Here is a 17410-nt window from a genome sequence, read left to right as displayed (position 1 = left end):
TCTCAAATATAAAATATATTTTGATTTGTTGAACATTACTTTTGGTTACTAAGCATGATTCCATATGTGTTTATTTCATAGTTTTGATGTCTTCACTATTATTCTACAAATGTAAAAAATAGTAAAAATAAAGAAAAAACCCTTGAATGAGTAGGTGTGTCCAAACTTTTGACTGGTACTGTATATTTTACAGTATATAAATATATATATATATATATATATATATATATATTTAGTTGTATTGTTTGTATTATCGATTTGTATCTCAAATTCCATTACTTGTGGGTGTTTTTTGTGGACCCCAGGAAGAATAGCTGCTCCTCTGAAAAGCTAATGGGTATCCAAATAAACAAATAAATAAACAAATTAATTAATAACAAGTTGTATCATAATATTCATTCATACTCTACTGATATTTAAATAATTAGTCCGAAAAAAGTGAGGCCGTCAAATTAAGAACCAATTGTAAGCCAAGAAAAAAAAGACACCTTGTTAGTGTGTATATATGTGTGTGTGTGTGTTGTACGACACTCACCTGTCTCTGCTCCGTCGGGAGGGGAAAGGCGGCGTTGCAGCCGATCCACTCTGGTGCACGTGTCATCTCTTTGAGGTGCACGTTCTTGTAGTGCAGCTTGACGCTGTCAGGAGCTCTTAAGCTCTTCTTGCACACGTAGCAGATCTTGGGGTCGTTGGAGTTGGGGCTGGTGCACAGGTCTCCCTGGGAGTGCGAGAGGAACTGCGGGTGGGCTGGCGCCGTAGTTCATGGAGGAGAGGATGAAGCTCTCATGCAGGGCGGCCATGCTGGCTGCGGCGGCTGCGGCAGCTCACCAGCCCACCCCATTGTAGAGGCCGTACTGGCTCCTTGCAGAACATGTACGTAGGTGGGGTTCATTGAGCTCCTCCTTGATCTTGATGGCGGGCTGGGTGGGGCGTGGGCGAGAGCGGCTCTTGGAGTCTTCCATCTCCTTCCTCAGCCTGCGCCTCCTCGTCTCTGGCCTCTTGGTCCCTCCTGGTCCTTGTCCAGGCTGTTGCCTCTCCCACTCTGGGAGCTCCTGGAGGAGTTGAGCCTCAGCCTCTGGTGTGCTCCTCCACCTCCACTCATCTCCCTCGCGGTAGAATATCTTGGGAGTCCGACGTCTCCGAATCGTTCTCAAAGTCTCTCTCGTGGTCCTGGTCCTCGGAGGTGAAGCTGTCCATGCAGCTGGAGCTCACCACCTGGGCCTCCTCTCTCCCCCCTACCGCCCTCTCCTCCGAGAAACCCCCCCTCCTCGGCAGTCAGTCCTGGTTTGTGCCTCATCAGGTGTCCCCTCATCAGGCCTGGAAATTCTCGTCCTGGGGCACGGGACCGGTGCCCTGCCGCCGCTGTGGTGGCCATTGTTGTTCCCTCCCGCTGCTGTTGTTGTTTATTTGTTGTTGTTGCAGTTTCCGTTGATATTGTTGTGGTGGGAGGTGGGAGGAGGGGTTGGTGGTGGTGGTGATGGTGGTGGCTATGCGTCTGTCCATCATCCGTCTTTGTCCTCATGTTTTCTGTCCGCCCTACGTCAATCACCTCCTTCTCGATCTTCACGGCATGCTGGACTTACGGGGCTTCTTCTTGGGGGTGGGGTCCGTGTTGGTGGCAGCAGTTGGATCCTGCTGGGGGATACTTGGGGTGGGCAGCCTGTGGTGGACATTGGCCCACCTTCGGAAGACATATTGTGGGCATTGTGGGAGGCTACGGCCTCGCAGCCAGGAGCTGATGCTGTGGTCCATCAGAGAGGTGCTGTTGGTGGTGGAGGGCAGGATGGGGCTGGTGGGCAGCGACACTGGGAGAACTGGACCAGGTGCTGTGGGGACAGCAGCGTGCGGTAGAAAGGGGGGCACCGGCTGAGATGGGCTGCACCGACTTCAGGGAGGGGAAGACCAGCGGGGCTCTGCAGGGGCGACTGGAGCATGGTCCAGGGGTGGGGGTGGCGAAGCCCAGAGACGGCCGTCCGGGGCTGGTGAGGTGAAACCGCTCTTGGTGCTGGAGATGACGGGGCGTGCCGGGGCCCGACCCACGGATGAGGTCCTTGTCGTGGTTGTTCCTCAGCATGGGCATGTGCAGGCGTGGGTTGGGGTTGGCACTGTGGCGTGTTGCGGTACGAGCGAGCTGAACACCATGTTGCAGCCCTCGATGGTGCATCGGTGCTTGATCTTGAGGTGCACGGCGTTGTAGTGGATCTTCAGCGTACCTTTGTCGTAGAAGGTCTTGCCGCACGAGTTGCAGCACCACGCGGCCCCCTTGCGAGGTGGCACTCCATGCGGCGCGCATGCGGTGCATCTTGGAGGAGAAGGAAGAGTGGTGATGCTCTTGGACTGCTCGCTCTTCACAAAGTGGTGGTGGGCCTGGTGGTCATTGAGGGAGTTGGACCTAGGGCGTGGGGTCCCGGTTGCCCCTGGCCTTGCTGCTGCTGGCCTGCTGTTGTTGCTCCGTCTGCTGCTGGGACAGCTGGCTGGAAGGAGTGGGCGAGATGGGTGATGCCCGGTTGTTGGGCTCCTGTTTGGGCTCGATGGCGTTGTTCATGCCCCCAGGGCTCCGCGGCTGGGGCTCTGACCGCTGCTGCGGAAAGGGCTGAGTGATACCTCAGACTCGCTGGTCTCCACTGGCTCCAGTATGGTTGGGCAGGCTGCCCTCACGGTCCAGGTCGCGGAGGCCACGGAGGCCCGATTGCTCCAGCGCCAGGCCGTTGGGGCAGGCCCAGCATGAGGGCCGACACAGGGTTGATGTACTGGAACGGCAGCAGGAAGGCCAGGCTGTTGGGGATGTTCTCAAAGTGGGTGGATGCTGGACGGGCTGCTGGTCTCCATGTGGTTGAGGAGGCCTGGGCCGGCCACGTCCCACGCTGTTGCTCTCTGATGAACGTCCGGATGCCCGAGTCGGTCTTGGAGAGGGCACGGTGACCGCGCCTGACCCTCCTTCTCCTGGATGGCCATCAGCTCCACGATGGACTTGGTCTCTCCAAACCGAAGGAACTGCTGCAGGGGTGATGATCTCCTCTTCCCGAGAACATAATGGACCAGCGGTCCAGCACCTTGCCCGCAGCATCCTAGAGGCCAGATGGAAAGACGAGAGAGAATAGACAAAAAAATACACAAAAGTTATTGATTGTGCATAATCACTGTGGTCGGTCTGAGGTCGAGAGGGGAGCGGGAAGGAAGGGGTTTTGTTATCGGCTCATGAAATTCAGAGGCCCCTGAAGCGACAAGTAAAGATTGATAATAGAGCTCTGATAATAACACTCCTCCTCTTCCCCTGTCTCCTCTTTCCCTTCCTCCTTTCTCTCCTTCCTTCTTTACCTTTCATCAGCTATGCAAACACAGTCATTAGGCACACATCGAGAGGAACAGGCAGAGTTTAATAAAGTCTAAAAGCAAACAAATGGAGCCGCTGGGGCTGGTGGGGCTGGTGGGGCTGGTGGGTTATTAGCGGGTACATGTGAATTCTAACAATTTCTGGGGACATTGATCTATTCGCTGTGAGACTGTTTAACAAAAAACAGCCAGTGAATGATGTGAACTCTCGCTGAGAGTCCTCAGAACAGCGCACGACATGCAGCTCCGCTATGTTTGCTGCCGTAGTGACAGCCGGGGAGAGAAAAGGCTGCTAAAAGAAAGAATGGATTAATTAGCTAGCGCCACTAATCGCACCCTTGTACTTGGCAGCCATTTTTCTTAGTTTACTCTGTCATCTCTAAGGGAATCTAATGCACAAAGAAGAACGGGGTTAGGAATATCAGTCTATGGGGGTTAAGTCATCTTGGACATTAAAATAAGAACACCCATGTTTATTTAACTGTGTCTTTGAAGGCCGGCTTGGAGGTGACACCGATCTGGCATCATGTTCATTAAGAACAGACCTGGGGTCAGTCTTTACTGTGGTTTATGTTAATGAGGTTTACTGGATGCATATCTTCCATCAGATTCAATACTAATGAAGCAGGCATACTTTATTATTGCGACGGTGTCAAGTGGAAAACGCATGTGCTTGCATTTACACTGTCTATGGAGAGAAGGCGGAAGGATGAAGGGGAGGAAGATGGAGAGAGAGGTAGAGAGAGTGAGAGAGAGAGAGAGAGAGAGAGAGAGAGAGAGAGAGAGAGAGAGAGAGAGAGAGAGAGAGAGAGAGAGAGAGAGAGAGAGAGAGAGAGAGAGAGAGAGAGAGAGAGAGAGAGAGAGAGAGAGGTGAGAGAGATAGAGAGAGGTGAGAGAGAGAGAGAGAGAGAGAGAGAGAGAGAGAGAGAGAGATAGATAGAGAGAGAGAGGTGAGTGAGACAGAGAGTGGAGGGAGGGGGAAATGTAAGGAAGTAAATGTTGACAGTCCATATTTTACATCGGCCTTGGTGTTTCCCAACCCTGTGCTTGTGGAGCCCGGTGGAAGCGTGGGAAACAAAGTTTCCATCCTGGGAGAACAGAATGGCTCCCGATGGGAGAGCTCTAAGCATTATTCCAAGAGGAGCACTTTCCTTTGGAGATGGTGCTATACCACTGAAAAATAAAACGCCTCGAGTTTTGAACAAACATGCGCTTCAATTGCCAAACGTCGAGACGTGGCAAGGGATTCTGGGAAAAGAATCTTGGCAAGACCTGAACCTGAACTGAAGGGGTTTGCGGTCGGGCTCAGAGCTTTGATACACAGAATACTGACCCAGTTCTGTTGTCTCCCACTCTGAACCCACTGGTGCTCTGACTGTGGAAGCCAGCAAATCACTAACAGAGATTATGACACATCCTATCAACTAAACAACTTATTCGGGATTGACAGACTTTAACAGGTGTTAGTATGAGGTTCAACATTAGTGCTAATAAATTATCTAGACATTTTATTCAAACTTAAGTCCCACATTGCTTGTTCACACGGGAAAAAAGCAGGGCTGTGTGCACTACAGAGGTGCTACTTTGTGAATGGTGTGTGTGTGTGTGTGCATATATGTATACATTAGTGTGTGTGTGTGTGTATATTATATGAGTGACAGGGATGAACACTACAGTTTCCTCTGCATGGTCCTGTGGGACCTCTGTAGCCCAGACAAGTGTGACATCAAGGGAGTGACGTAGAGCAACTACAACAATTAGAGGCAACGCTAGGGTACTGTTCCCCGCTCCTTTACTCTCCTGCCTTGCACTGCAGTCTAAAAGGGTGTAAAAAATAACATCACAAAGCACAAAGAGCCTTAAAGGGAAAAACACAAGATAAATGTTTAACAAGATAGGGTAGATAGAGAGTGGTTGCACATCATGCCCTTAGAAATACAAGCCAAATGAATCCTTGGGAGATGGAACATCAATAGTAACTGGGGGTATTTGTTGTTAAATATACATTTAAAAAAAAACATTTGACACTTTCATTCTGTGTGTGTGAGTTTTTCGCCTGGAGGTATGACTTTAAATTCTAGCCTGTGCACTATTATTTCATAGCTGCACGGCCGTTGGGGTATTTGGATTTCCATCGGATTTCATTTAAAAAAGTAAAATTTGAAAGTGAATAATTAGGTAGAAATTGCTCAGAAATAGTCACTCTGGAAAATGTCCAACGGAGTCGTAGAATAATGGTTACATACGTTAATATACTAACAAATACACACGCAGGCACGTACGCACAAGGGACATAGAACACAAACTGCCAAATGATTGGTGCAGAATGGAATAGCTTTGACACATTCCAATATACGTAGTAGTATTTTGGTACAACGTGACACTAATGAAATACAATACAGCAAATTATGTCAGAGGTAGGTTATTGATTAGAAAATGCCCAATAAAAGGGCCTACACTGCGCAGATTAATCAAAAATACATTTTCCTCACTCAATAAAATAGACTACCACCCCTGAGGAGAGAGTCAGCCATCGCTGTTTCAACGGTTCAAAGGTCACGCCACCACTTGCCGGTCCTAGTCCCCTTAAAACCCACCACATGCAATTTATCCTTCTGCTTTTCAGAACACTGTCCGGACCCAGCCAAGTACGGCTTATGTTCTTATCATATTCTACACTTCCATCCTTTCATCCCTGCTTGTTGTTAAATTAAACAAAACCCTGAACACAATGACGAGGGCCGTAATGGAAGTAGCGGTCAGAGAGAGAGGGAGAGAGCACAGGGGCAGCCAGCTGTCACGATACAGGTCAGTGCTACGGCTATGGGGAGAGAGAGGGCCCGTACTGCAGTGGGGGCTAGGAAAACACACGGCCCAGCCTCCGTCCACTGTTCTGCTCCGCTCCAGATACTCCTGAGTACAGTCAACAGGGGCTTAGGCCACGGAGGGGGGAGAGAGAGAGAGAGAGAGAGAGAGAGAGAGAGAGAGAGAGAGAGAGACAGAGCGAGGGGAGAGAGAGACAGACAGGGAGGGAGATAGATAGAGGGGAGAGGGGATGGAAACACAGACAGGGAGAGAGAGAGTGAGTGGAGAAACTCAAGCTTGCATTTACTGAACCCCACACCAACCGGACTGAGTGAACAATATGAGGGGACAAGCTTGACTATAGTTCCTGGTCCAGGGGGAAACCTCATGTGCTCTTTATTTCAGTTCAGGAACTTCTCATTATTATTCGGCCATTTTATAACCCCCTCTCTGTGTATGCTGTGTAATAGTATATTTTGCAATAACGTGTTTATGGGAACACTATCAAAGTACAGACCACAAGATCCGGGCAACAAAAAAGACTAAATAAATCGTAACAGATAATAAAACATAACATATTTGACAATGAACAAGAACACGTTTCATTGCATATTTCAGTTTAGCAGAAAAGTCAAAGCAATGCTATTTGATGGTATCATGACTGGGCTACATTTCTTTTATATACAAAAACAACTCTTTAGCACTTTTATGTAAATAGACTTAAACTACGAGTCTCGATCCACGTTCAAACACAAAGATATGCAATGATAACCCCACTTGTGAATCAAACGGCGCTTGTTAATTGAATGCTAACGTCCTAGCTTGATGAGAAAAAAACATCTAACACCACAATAGCTAGTGTGTGTGTGTGTATATATACACTGTGTACATATCATATCTCAGAGCCTGGGTGATAGAAATTCCGAGACAGCTCATGTACATATTTGCACACAAACACAAAGTCCCTGTAGTGTTAACCACCTCTTGCAGCCCACTCTGCATTAGCGCATTAGCCTAGTGACGCCACCGCAGCATGAGTAACAAATATGCCATTAGAAGCACTTTTTACAAGGAGGCACTCATCTCCCAATTAGCCTAATGTTGGCCCTCTCGTTCCCATGTATTTTCCAGCCCTGCCCCCTCCACCCCTCCATCCATCCCCCCGTAATACCTCATTAATCCCTTCCCCTCCCCCTCGCCCCTTTCCACCTCCCTCCAGGGGTATGACAGATCACCTTGTCACTACACAGCCCAGAGTCCTTTAAAAAAATGCGGCTAAACCTCCGTTTGTAAGGTTAATGACAATGAAACAATAATTACAGCAGAGCAGCAGCGGTAGGCAGGTAGGATACACACTTAATCTAGTGGACGGCCCCTCTACCCCCTCTACGTTATTAGTTTATCCACTGTGTCCGTGTCACTCGGAATTAATCCGCCCGACGACGGCTGTGTTTATTTATCTTGCAAACGGTTCGCTTGCTAGCGGCGTTCCCCGGTAATGTTTGCTAGTAGCGGAGGTGGCGGGGGTTGTCGGGGGCGCCTGGCCCGGCAACCCGCCTGGTTAAATTATGGCTGACAGGAGAGATGAACAAATTATGGCATTGTTATGGGGCCGGGGCAACGCTGTCAGATTAAAACAAAACAGGCAATTATACAATTAGCTGCAGCGCTAGTATTAACAGCCCGCGCTGAGAGAGAAAGAGAGAGCTAGAGAGAGAGAAAGGGAGAGGCTGGGAGGATTTGCATAGAGGACTAGGAGGGAAGAACATACACATACTTTTCACTAATCATCACCTATCATATACAATGACCCAGTCTATTTGTCAGAGAACCGAGAGAGATCCCGCCCTCCTCACGCAAGGCAAACAAGGCTAATATCAACCATTAATATCCTATGGGCTGTTAGCTGTACAGTCGACAGTCGTGTTCTGGGTGTGTGGAATAGGGGATCTGTGACCCGGATAGAACTAAAGATGTCATAATGGGGGTTATCATTCTTTCTAGGCTTTATCATAATGCCATTCAATAGACACATACATTATATACAGTATGTGCATCTTGGCCCTAATAGATTTAGGCTACAATGTGTAGGCTGGCTATGCTTGAGGCAGATTCACCAAGGGCAGAGCGATGCAACCAGCCAACCACATGTATGTATCACTGTATCGCGGCGAAGGAGACTACTGGCTGGCCGTGGCGTTGGAGTTGAACCCTGGGAACCACATTGATCCACCAATCGGCTTGCAGCACCGCATTGCCCCAGAAGACACCAGGGAATCCCCTATTGATCCCCCTCGGCTGCTCTCACATCCCCAACCCGAAAAAGAAACTGCCTCTATCCCGTGCTCGCCACTACAAGGGAGGTTATGCACGAGTTGTGATCTGAGAATGTCTTGAACCTTGTGGCTTCCCTCCTCCATATTCTGTTTCTCTCCCTCCTTTTCTCTCATTCTTTTTCTATTTTTTATCGCCCAATGAATAATGTATTTGGGTAGTGGTGGTGGCGAGAGGGGTGCCATGGGGGATGGGGTTCACAAACGCTCAGTGCCTAGAGCCATCCCATCAGAGGGTTTGGGCTCTACCCCTGCTCCGCTCCCATTGGCTCTCTGGTGGCAAGGTCGGAGGTCATTGGTTGAACAACCAGCACCACTTCCTGCATGGTGATGATGGGTCACAGGGGAGTGGGTCGACCCAGACGTGGGCGGAGGACATTTGTAAGGAACCGGCACTTTGTGATCACGCTTAGCTAACACCATGTTCTCATTTAAACTGAATGTTTCGTATGTGAGAGAACACACTTTAAAGATAGTGAACGCTTTAGATTATTTTCCTCATGTCCTACATAATTATATTTGATTGGTAAAAGGATAGTTCTTCTACTTCCGATTCAAATGATACATAACACCATTATCTACTACCGCTACTGTATTACAATACTCAAAGGAAAAAAGCAACTGACACTGTCTTAGAGGAAACAGTCAGAAACAGTCAGTCTCTGTATGTCAGATAGCGGAGATAGCAAGAGGACTCTCTCGTTTCAAGAGGGAGATTGAAGAAGATCAACTACAGAGAGAGAGGGGGGAGAGGGAGGAGAGGGGGGAGAGAGGGGGGGAGAGAGAGAGAGGCAGGGGAGAGAGTGGGGAGAGAGCGCGAGAGAGAGAAAGCGAGAGAGAGAGAGAGGGGGAGGGGGGGAATGAGAGAGAGACAGAAAGAGAGAGAGAGGGGGGAGGGGGGAATGAGAGAGAGCCAGAGAGAGAGAGATAGATAAATAGATAAAGGAGAAGAAGAGTGGACTCATGGTGACCCCCTGAGGGGAGAGGGATCCACACAGCCCAGGCCTGGAGAATCATCCTGTTTTCCATATAACATCCCAGCCGCCCCTTAAAAAGACACCCTGACGTCTAAACCAGGTGGGATTCAATAAAAGTCTACACATGGCCCTTCTGCTGCGGCACATTCATAATTCTTATTAGAAGTTGGGAGGGGAAGGCAGATCAGATATGGAATCCGGGTTGATGCCTTTTCCGTTATTCAATTAAACCCAGGCATTGTAGTGTGGTCAATATGATGCTGATCAGTGCCAGAGACTCCTTCAGAGCTGGAATGACTGGGGTCTGCTCTCTCTGCAGTGTGAGTGAATGTGACGAGGTTTAAGGACTGCTTTTTCACTGAGAACCAGACACAGTGATCAAGCAAACTAGCCCAGAGATACCCTGGCCCTGCCGTCCTGTCTGGTTGCTCTCAACCTGATTTAACTCACGGCTTTGGTAAAAAATTCATGACGACATGTCGGTTGTTGCTTAGGGCGCTAATTGAGTGTAGTGAAATTCATAGTGGTGGTTGCAGGCGGGCGGTTTAGGGCCTTTCTACCAGGACAGATAGGGTGAGTCACTCTCTGACATCCAGGTAGCCCAGGGCGAGCTGTCCCCCAGGGCCTCCTCTCCCCCTCTCCCTCGATCTCTCTCTCTCTCTCTCTCTCTCTCTCTCTCTCTCTCTCTCTCTCTCTCTCTCTCTCTCCTCTCTCTCTCTCTCTCTCCTCTCTCTCTCTCTCTCTCTCTCTCTCTCTCTCTCTCTCTTCTCTCTCTCTCTCTCTCTCTCTCTCTCTCTCTCTCTCTCTCTCTCTCTCTCTCTCTCTCTCTCTCTCTCTCTCTCTCTCTCTCTCTCTCTCTCTCTCTCTCTCTCTCTCTCTCTCTCTCTCTCTCTCTCTCTCTCTCTCTCTCTAACGGCCCCTAAAGAGTGTCTGGTAACCTCTGGTTCACCCCCCTTTTGTTTGAAAGCTGTCCCTCCGCATCCCTTCAAAGGGAATGAGGACGGTGCTTGGCCAGCCCAGCAGAGGTGCAGATGGGGCGGCACATGGAAGCCATTTCGGGGCCCTCTGTGGCGCAGTGGAGTAAAAAAAAAAAAAAAGAAGCGTTGGAGCGGCCCAGGCTTCAGATCAGAACCTTTCAAGAAGCGCCGCAGCAGTTAAATCTTAGCACCCGTCTGGCCGAGCTTGGACTGATCTATTGAATTCGCTGTCTCTTTTCACAAGGCATCCAAGCTAACGTTTTGGCTAGCTAGCCCCTCTCTGCTAAGCAGCCGTATCCCTCGGTCGACAGTGTAAAACTCAGCGGACCCAGAACGCACCCTGGGGGACTCCTCTGAGAAGTGAGGGAGCAATAAATGAGAGAAAAAGAGGGAGGAGAGAAAGGAGGGAAAGATGGAGCGCCTGATGGTTCACATTAATTGAGGATGATTCGGTGTGATGTGCAGCGTTTGGACGCGGCCCGGCCAGGTCTGTCCTGGGCCTGGGAGACAGATGTGGGGGCCGCTGTTCTCCTCCAGGGGCTGAGTGGAGCAGTGAGGCGGCTGAGAAATGGCCTGTCTGTCCAGGGGGGTGGAGGGAAGAGGCTGCTTTGGTGTGATGGCCTCCTTTTCTCTCCCTCTTATATCACATCTCCTTTGTCTTGATGACTATTTTGGCAAGGACCACGGAGGAAAGGTGCATTAACATATGCTCACAATTTGGTCCTTGGCTCTGCTCGGTGGCTTACAGTGTATTTGTGTTGTATTCTGATGTATGTATGTGTTGCGTCTGTTCTCCCTCAGTGTAATACCCCCCCTCCTAACAGCCATTGTCCTTAAGCAGTTGAAAGAGAGTACAAACCGGATCTGTTTGAAGATTAGCCCTGCTGGAGCGAGGACAAGTAAAACATTGATACTTGATATTTGTTGCGTTTTCTACCTAATATGGACTAATGAGACTTGAGAATGAGGTTCCAACCTTCACTAATCATCAACTTAATCTCATATTCAGTTTCTGCTCATATATTACAACAGAGAAAGCCAAGGTGTAATGAATTATACTTTAATACAATTCTTCAAAGCCAACAAACATCACCTCATCGTCTTGTCATTTAGGTAAAAATGCACCAAATATGATTTCTTATTCCATTCTTACCTGTGATGAACCTCAACTAATTGAATACACAGACAACCAATTCCCTACACAGTGCTTATTGTAAGCTGAAATAACTGAGCACTAGACTGACTGATAAAAATAGACAAAAACACACAGAATGTACTGTATCCTATCTGTACCCGGTGCTTTTCCAGTGTCTCCCATCATCCTCCTGCAGTAGTAGTGGTGTCTATAACACAGACAGACACACACCATTAGTGGAGCTCTCTGCCTACTGTGTTTCTACTAGGCTAGCATGCAGCAGAGAGAGGAGAGGAGAGAATAAGCTAATGGACTCTTTACTTAATGTGATTAGAGCCATTATTGACATGCTGCCAGGAAGATGCAAGACCATTAACTCAACCCCCACCACTCCTCCCTCCCTGGTTCCCCGGCAGCTCTGTACCCTATTTCACTGCCTGCCTCCCTGCCTGCCTACCTCCCTGCCCTGTCCTGCCTTCACACACAGAGGCCCCTAGACAGGGATAGAGTGGTCCCAAGAGAAGTACATGTTTTTGTCATTTGTTACTGGGAGTCGTTGTAGCGTCTTGCAAAATTCCACCATGCTTTACAGCACGGTACACTGGCTTATCAGAGCACACTGGCCACCCGGCAACCAGACGTGCATGTAGAAGTAGTGCTATACATATGGCTGTGTTGTTCACTCTAATCCACTTGAAATGACAGAGTAGTAACAAGCTGTAAACATGACTGGTCCAACGAGGAACAATAGATCGGATCGATTGTATCGCATGTTTGACGGGGAAAATCTTTTGTTGGTGTTTGCTTTGAAATTACTAACATGAAATGCGATACAACAGGATTCTGTTCAAGTGAGCCATGTCCACGAGGAAAGGAAAAGGTATACTTAAGTAGGAAATTATCCCCCCCCCTGTTTCAAATTACAATGGTTCAGCCGCTCTGGTTTTAAATGGCCTCATTGAGATTGTTGCTTGGCATGCGGGTCGGCCCATTCATCTTTGAAGAGGTGGGTGGCACTGTTGCTGCAGTGTGATTTACACTACCCCACCTGAGTGCCAGAACACATCTATCCCTGTGGCACAGCAGCTCACATAGCCAGCGGCGCCGGGAGAATGTGTGTGTGTGTGTGTGTGTGTGTTCGGTGTGTGTGTGGCGCAAGTATCTGTTAGTATGCATTTGCGCCACAATGTGTGTTTTCTTTTGTGTGTTAGTCTACATACTTGGCGTGTGTGTGTGTGTGTGTGTGTGTTTGTGTTTGTGTGTGTGTGTGTGTGTGGGGGGGGGGATCTCGCAGGGCACTGTTCCAGGTCTCTGGGCCTGTCTACTGTCATAAGTTCCATAGTGGTGATTACATACTGCAAAAATAAACATCATCATCTGCTCCAGCCTCTCTGCACTGTAACGTATACATGAAGAAAAAGCTACAGACCATCAAAACACACAAGACCCCAAAATAAAATCAGCAACATTTTGTTGTTGTTGCCATTTGCGTGCGTGTAAGCACATGTAATAAATTCCATGAATAGCTTTCGTTTTGGACGCTTAAAATGAAACCGAAGTCGGTTTGAAAGGTAGAGGAAAAAAGACTGGAACGAATCAGGACGCTGATAGAGAAGAGGAAAACAAAGCTTTTAGAAAGCCGGGGACGCCAGGCGTGGGCGGTGGAGATTGCGGAGCCTTCGTAGACCTGTGTGTGTGTTGTGTGTGTTTGATCCATCCATCCACACACACATCTGGTCTTAAACACACACTATCCATTTCACTGGACCTTTCTACTTTCTGATTTTCATTGTTCCTCACGGTCTACTAAACCCTCCTCTTCTCCCTGGAGAGCCACTAACTTCACCATTCCTCGTTCGTTCCCTCATTCATTCCCTCGTTCAATCCCTCGCGCTACAATATGTGAAATGACAGGCCGCTATAATACACAGGTTTGTGGTGTGCGTTCCAATCTCTGTGGTTTTCAAGGACTACCTGAAATACTTCAAATGTTCTGCTTTCCCAAACCCCTACATGTGTTTTTATGGCAGACGACATGTAGTCCACCTTAGCTCCACTGCCTTAGCTCTCCTACTCTAGTCTACGCCGGTAGAACTACAGATCCCAGTGGCACAGAGCTGCAAAATGAAAGTTGTCATTTTGGCTCAATAGTGAGCTCTGGGAGGATCAACAGGCCCTTAACAAGTTCATTGTTTATTTTATTGTTGGGAGGCAGGAACCTTAACCCCCTGTGATTCCTGGCGGGACCAGAGACGTGACGAGAGGACTGTCAACTCCCCATAACTAGCCGTGTAACTTCCCTTTAATAAATGTCAACTCTGTGACCCTCTGGCCAATCACAGGGCGGCACGGTGGGCGGCGGCCACACAATGTCTGGGGCTGGCCCTGTGACACGGGAGGAAGTGGAGAGGTAGACAATGTTTGTTCAGGAGGGACACATGGGGCCACCTGGAGACCGGGTTCCAGGACCAAGGGAGGAAAACATAACCTCCAGAGGTGACACGTGTGTGTGTGTGTGTGTCTGTGTGTGTGTGTGTGTGTCTGTCTTTGTGTGTGTGTGTGTGTGTGTGTGTCTGTATCTGTGTCTGTGTCTGTGTGTGCATGCGTGCCTGTTAGTCAGAGACATAAGCATTTGCATATCAATAAATCCAGTATGAACACACATGTAACGGTATGTAAGTGTGTGTAAGTACATGTATGTGTGTGTAACTACACGTCTGCCGAGTGAGTGTGTGTAATGTAATACTACATTGTTTGGTTCTGTCTCGTTTGGCAGTGCTGTGTAGTTCAGTGCAGGGGCTATCGATCCCTGGCCCTGTGGTGTAAGGGTTCCTGTCAGTAAACTCATTGAGCCGGGCACCCTCTGTTCCCCCCTCTGCCCCAGCGTAGCTACAAGCTAAACAGCCATCACAGAAACTCAATACGGCCAGACTGGGCCCAGCCCCTAGTCCTGCTAGCCAGTACCTTCCCTCCCGCTAGGTCCCTCGAGGCTAACGCTAAGTCAATTCAGACGTGTAGCATCTCACACCAGTCTGAACCTGTTGTTGCCAGGGCTAGCGTGTTAGCGCTAATATGTCTCTCCATACAAATTACAAGCCGGGGAAGAGGGACCAGATGCAATAAATATGGATTAGCTAATGTCCAGGTCCTCTCAGGGTCTGTCGGGGTGGCTAGTGTTAGTGTTAGCGATAGCCGCTAAAGGAACGTGTCTGTCTGCGGCTTAGAGGTGGCGGGGAGAGGGGAAGTGAAGCCTCATGGGAGCTCCTGGTGAGTTCTGGGAAATGAACTCCCCTACTTCCTTAAATGCGAAGAGGAGGAGAGAGGAGGGTGGATATAATTTAGAAAACAATTAGTGGATAACGGAAGAGACCAGAGGATGGGGTGATAGTGTTTTTTATTTGAATATTGACCAGCCGGAGGGTTGGTGGGGTTATGGGTCAAATGTCCTGCTGCTCACCTTGTCTGAAGTGTGTGTGATTGATTTCTATTACGGTGGTATGTCTGGCCTGTGTGTAGGCCAGGCCCCTGACAGAGAGCGTGGGATGTGAGCACAGCTTAGGATGGAGGGAAGAAAGAAGAGGTGGAGGGATGGAGGGAGAGGTGAGGATGAGGTCAAGAGGGGGAGTGGACAACGTTTCCCACTAGAAACGTCCATATATTGATCTAGCTTATTCACAAATCAGCTTTCCTACCTTCTGGTATCTGCCTAGGTTTTTTAGTTATTCAACGGAATGTCTGTAAATGCATCTCCTCCTAATGTAAATTCATCCAAACTCAGTTCAAGTCATGAAAATATTTGTACTTTTCATTTTCTTTGTTACTTTGTTTTGGTAGTTTCACCAAGAGCTTAGCTTGATTTAGACTCGTTCCGGAGGTTTTAGTAGCGGTACTATTGAGAACATATGGCTCGATTCTAGTCGGGAATCACACCGTGTCAACACATCACAGCCCAAATGAATCAACTGGGAATCTGTGTATGTATAATGACATATTTGGTACTTCTATGAACTCTATTGGAGTCGTGTGGAGTCATAGGCCCTCACTGGATACATGGCTGGGTGCCCATTGGCTGAGGTACCAAGCACTATTTGTCCCTCACTGGCACCCTTAGCTCATGTCTGACTGCCACTTTTAGCTTTCCTGTCATGGAAGCCAAAGACAAAATCCCAATGGACCTTAAATGGACAATAAAGTTTTTGGGAACTTGGAACATGACGTGACTGGCTAGCTAAGTGGTACTGAGTTGATTTGACAACTGGTCTGGGGCCAGTGAAAGTAAATGAGGGCTTAGTGACAGTAAGCTATTTTAAATCGCTGATCTAAGGACAGTTTTTACATACTTCTAGAGATGAGGAGGGACTACTGTATGCAGGTGGTTGACTTTGGAGAAAAATACAAGGTTTGGAAAGCAAAACATTTTTTTGGGGAAAGTGTGAGCAACAGTCTTTCTCTCACTCACACACACATACACACAGGGCATGTCGGGCCAGGTTGGCCTGTGTGTGTGCCGTTGGCAGTCCCTCTGGGCAGATGTGGGGTGTGTGCCAAGGGCGTGCAGTGAAAGAGTGCCCCTGGCGCAGCGTGCTGCTTTGAAGTGGAGGGGCAGTGAGACGTACAGCACAGGGGGCCATGTAATCCCTTTCAAACACCATGGAAAAATACAAGGACCCCTCTCTGACTGAATGACTGTCTGTATGTCCGACTGTCTGTCCGACTGTCTGTCCGGCTGTCTGTCTGTCTGACTGTCTATCCGACTGTCTATCAGACTGTCTGTCTGTGTGTCTGTATGTCTGTCAGACTCAAAAGGCTCTGAAGGCAAGCATTTGGGAGCCGGTGCTAACCGTGGCGCCACACACACACACACACACAGATGCACACACACAGACACTTCAAAGCGCTGAGCTGCATTGCTTAGTGAAAGTCACTCTCCCCGTTAGGTTCTGGCTGGCTGGTGGGTTGGTTGACAATCAGGGGGCATTCTTCAGAGGGTAGGTCAGCACCAGCACCAGGCCTGCAGCACAGCAGCCATGTAAGACGCACCGCTAGACTGCATTCCTCCTGGCCCAGCTCACACACACACACACACACACACACACACACACACACACACACACACACACACACACCCCCCCCCCCCACACCCCCCCCCCCCCCTCACACTCTCACACACACACACACACACAGGGATGTGCAGACACACACACACACACGCATGCATGCACGCACGCAAGGACGCACACACACACAAACACAAACACACTCATCTCCCCAAACACCTCAACCCTTGCCAACACATAAACACAAACATATAGAAATGATTTTGGTTGGCATGTGAACGGTACTAGGCACACAAAGCTGCTTGGCTCTGGTTTCTCCCTAAACGCTATATTTCTCTCCTACACGTCCTATATGGGATGTCTTGAGCTCTAAACAATGATGAGAGAGAGTTTGGTTCTGGGTCTGGTGGTCATTACAGCTTGGCAGGTTTACCTGGGAGGAAAACATTCCTGCTCTACAATCTCGGTGTGTGTGAGTGGGTGTGTTTGTGTGTCTCGAGTCTGTTCATGACCTCACAATATGGTCACAGAGCAGAGACAAACATGTCGAAGATATATGGAAATATACTGTACACTGGGTTATAATACCTATACATCGACCCCTGATATGAGCATACAATTGGTTACATATGTTTTTTATCCGTCAATACTAATGTACTTGAGAATTCCACAAAACCACAGGACAGAATCCATATGTAAGTTGAATCCTTCAAGCCAAATGAGTATCGGAAAGTGACCTCAGGCTCATTGTCAAAGCATGATTTATTTTTATGTATGTATGGTTTATGTTTAT

At 48.6% G+C, this 17410-nt stretch overlaps 1 pseudogene; it reads right to left on the bottom strand.

Moving 5' to 3' along the window:
- Positions 1 to 531: 531 nt before the first annotated feature.
- LOC123492688 overlaps positions 532 to 17410 on the bottom strand; it is an 89351-nt pseudogene continuing 72472 nt past the window's right edge.

The sequence above is a fragment of the Coregonus clupeaformis genome, chromosome 15, assembly GCF_020615455.1.
Source record: "Coregonus clupeaformis isolate EN_2021a chromosome 15, ASM2061545v1, whole genome shotgun sequence".
Lineage (NCBI taxonomy): Eukaryota > Metazoa > Chordata > Actinopteri > Salmoniformes > Salmonidae > Coregonus > Coregonus clupeaformis.
Note: the sequence above shows the minus strand (reverse complement) of the source record. Positions and strands in the feature narration are given on the sequence as shown.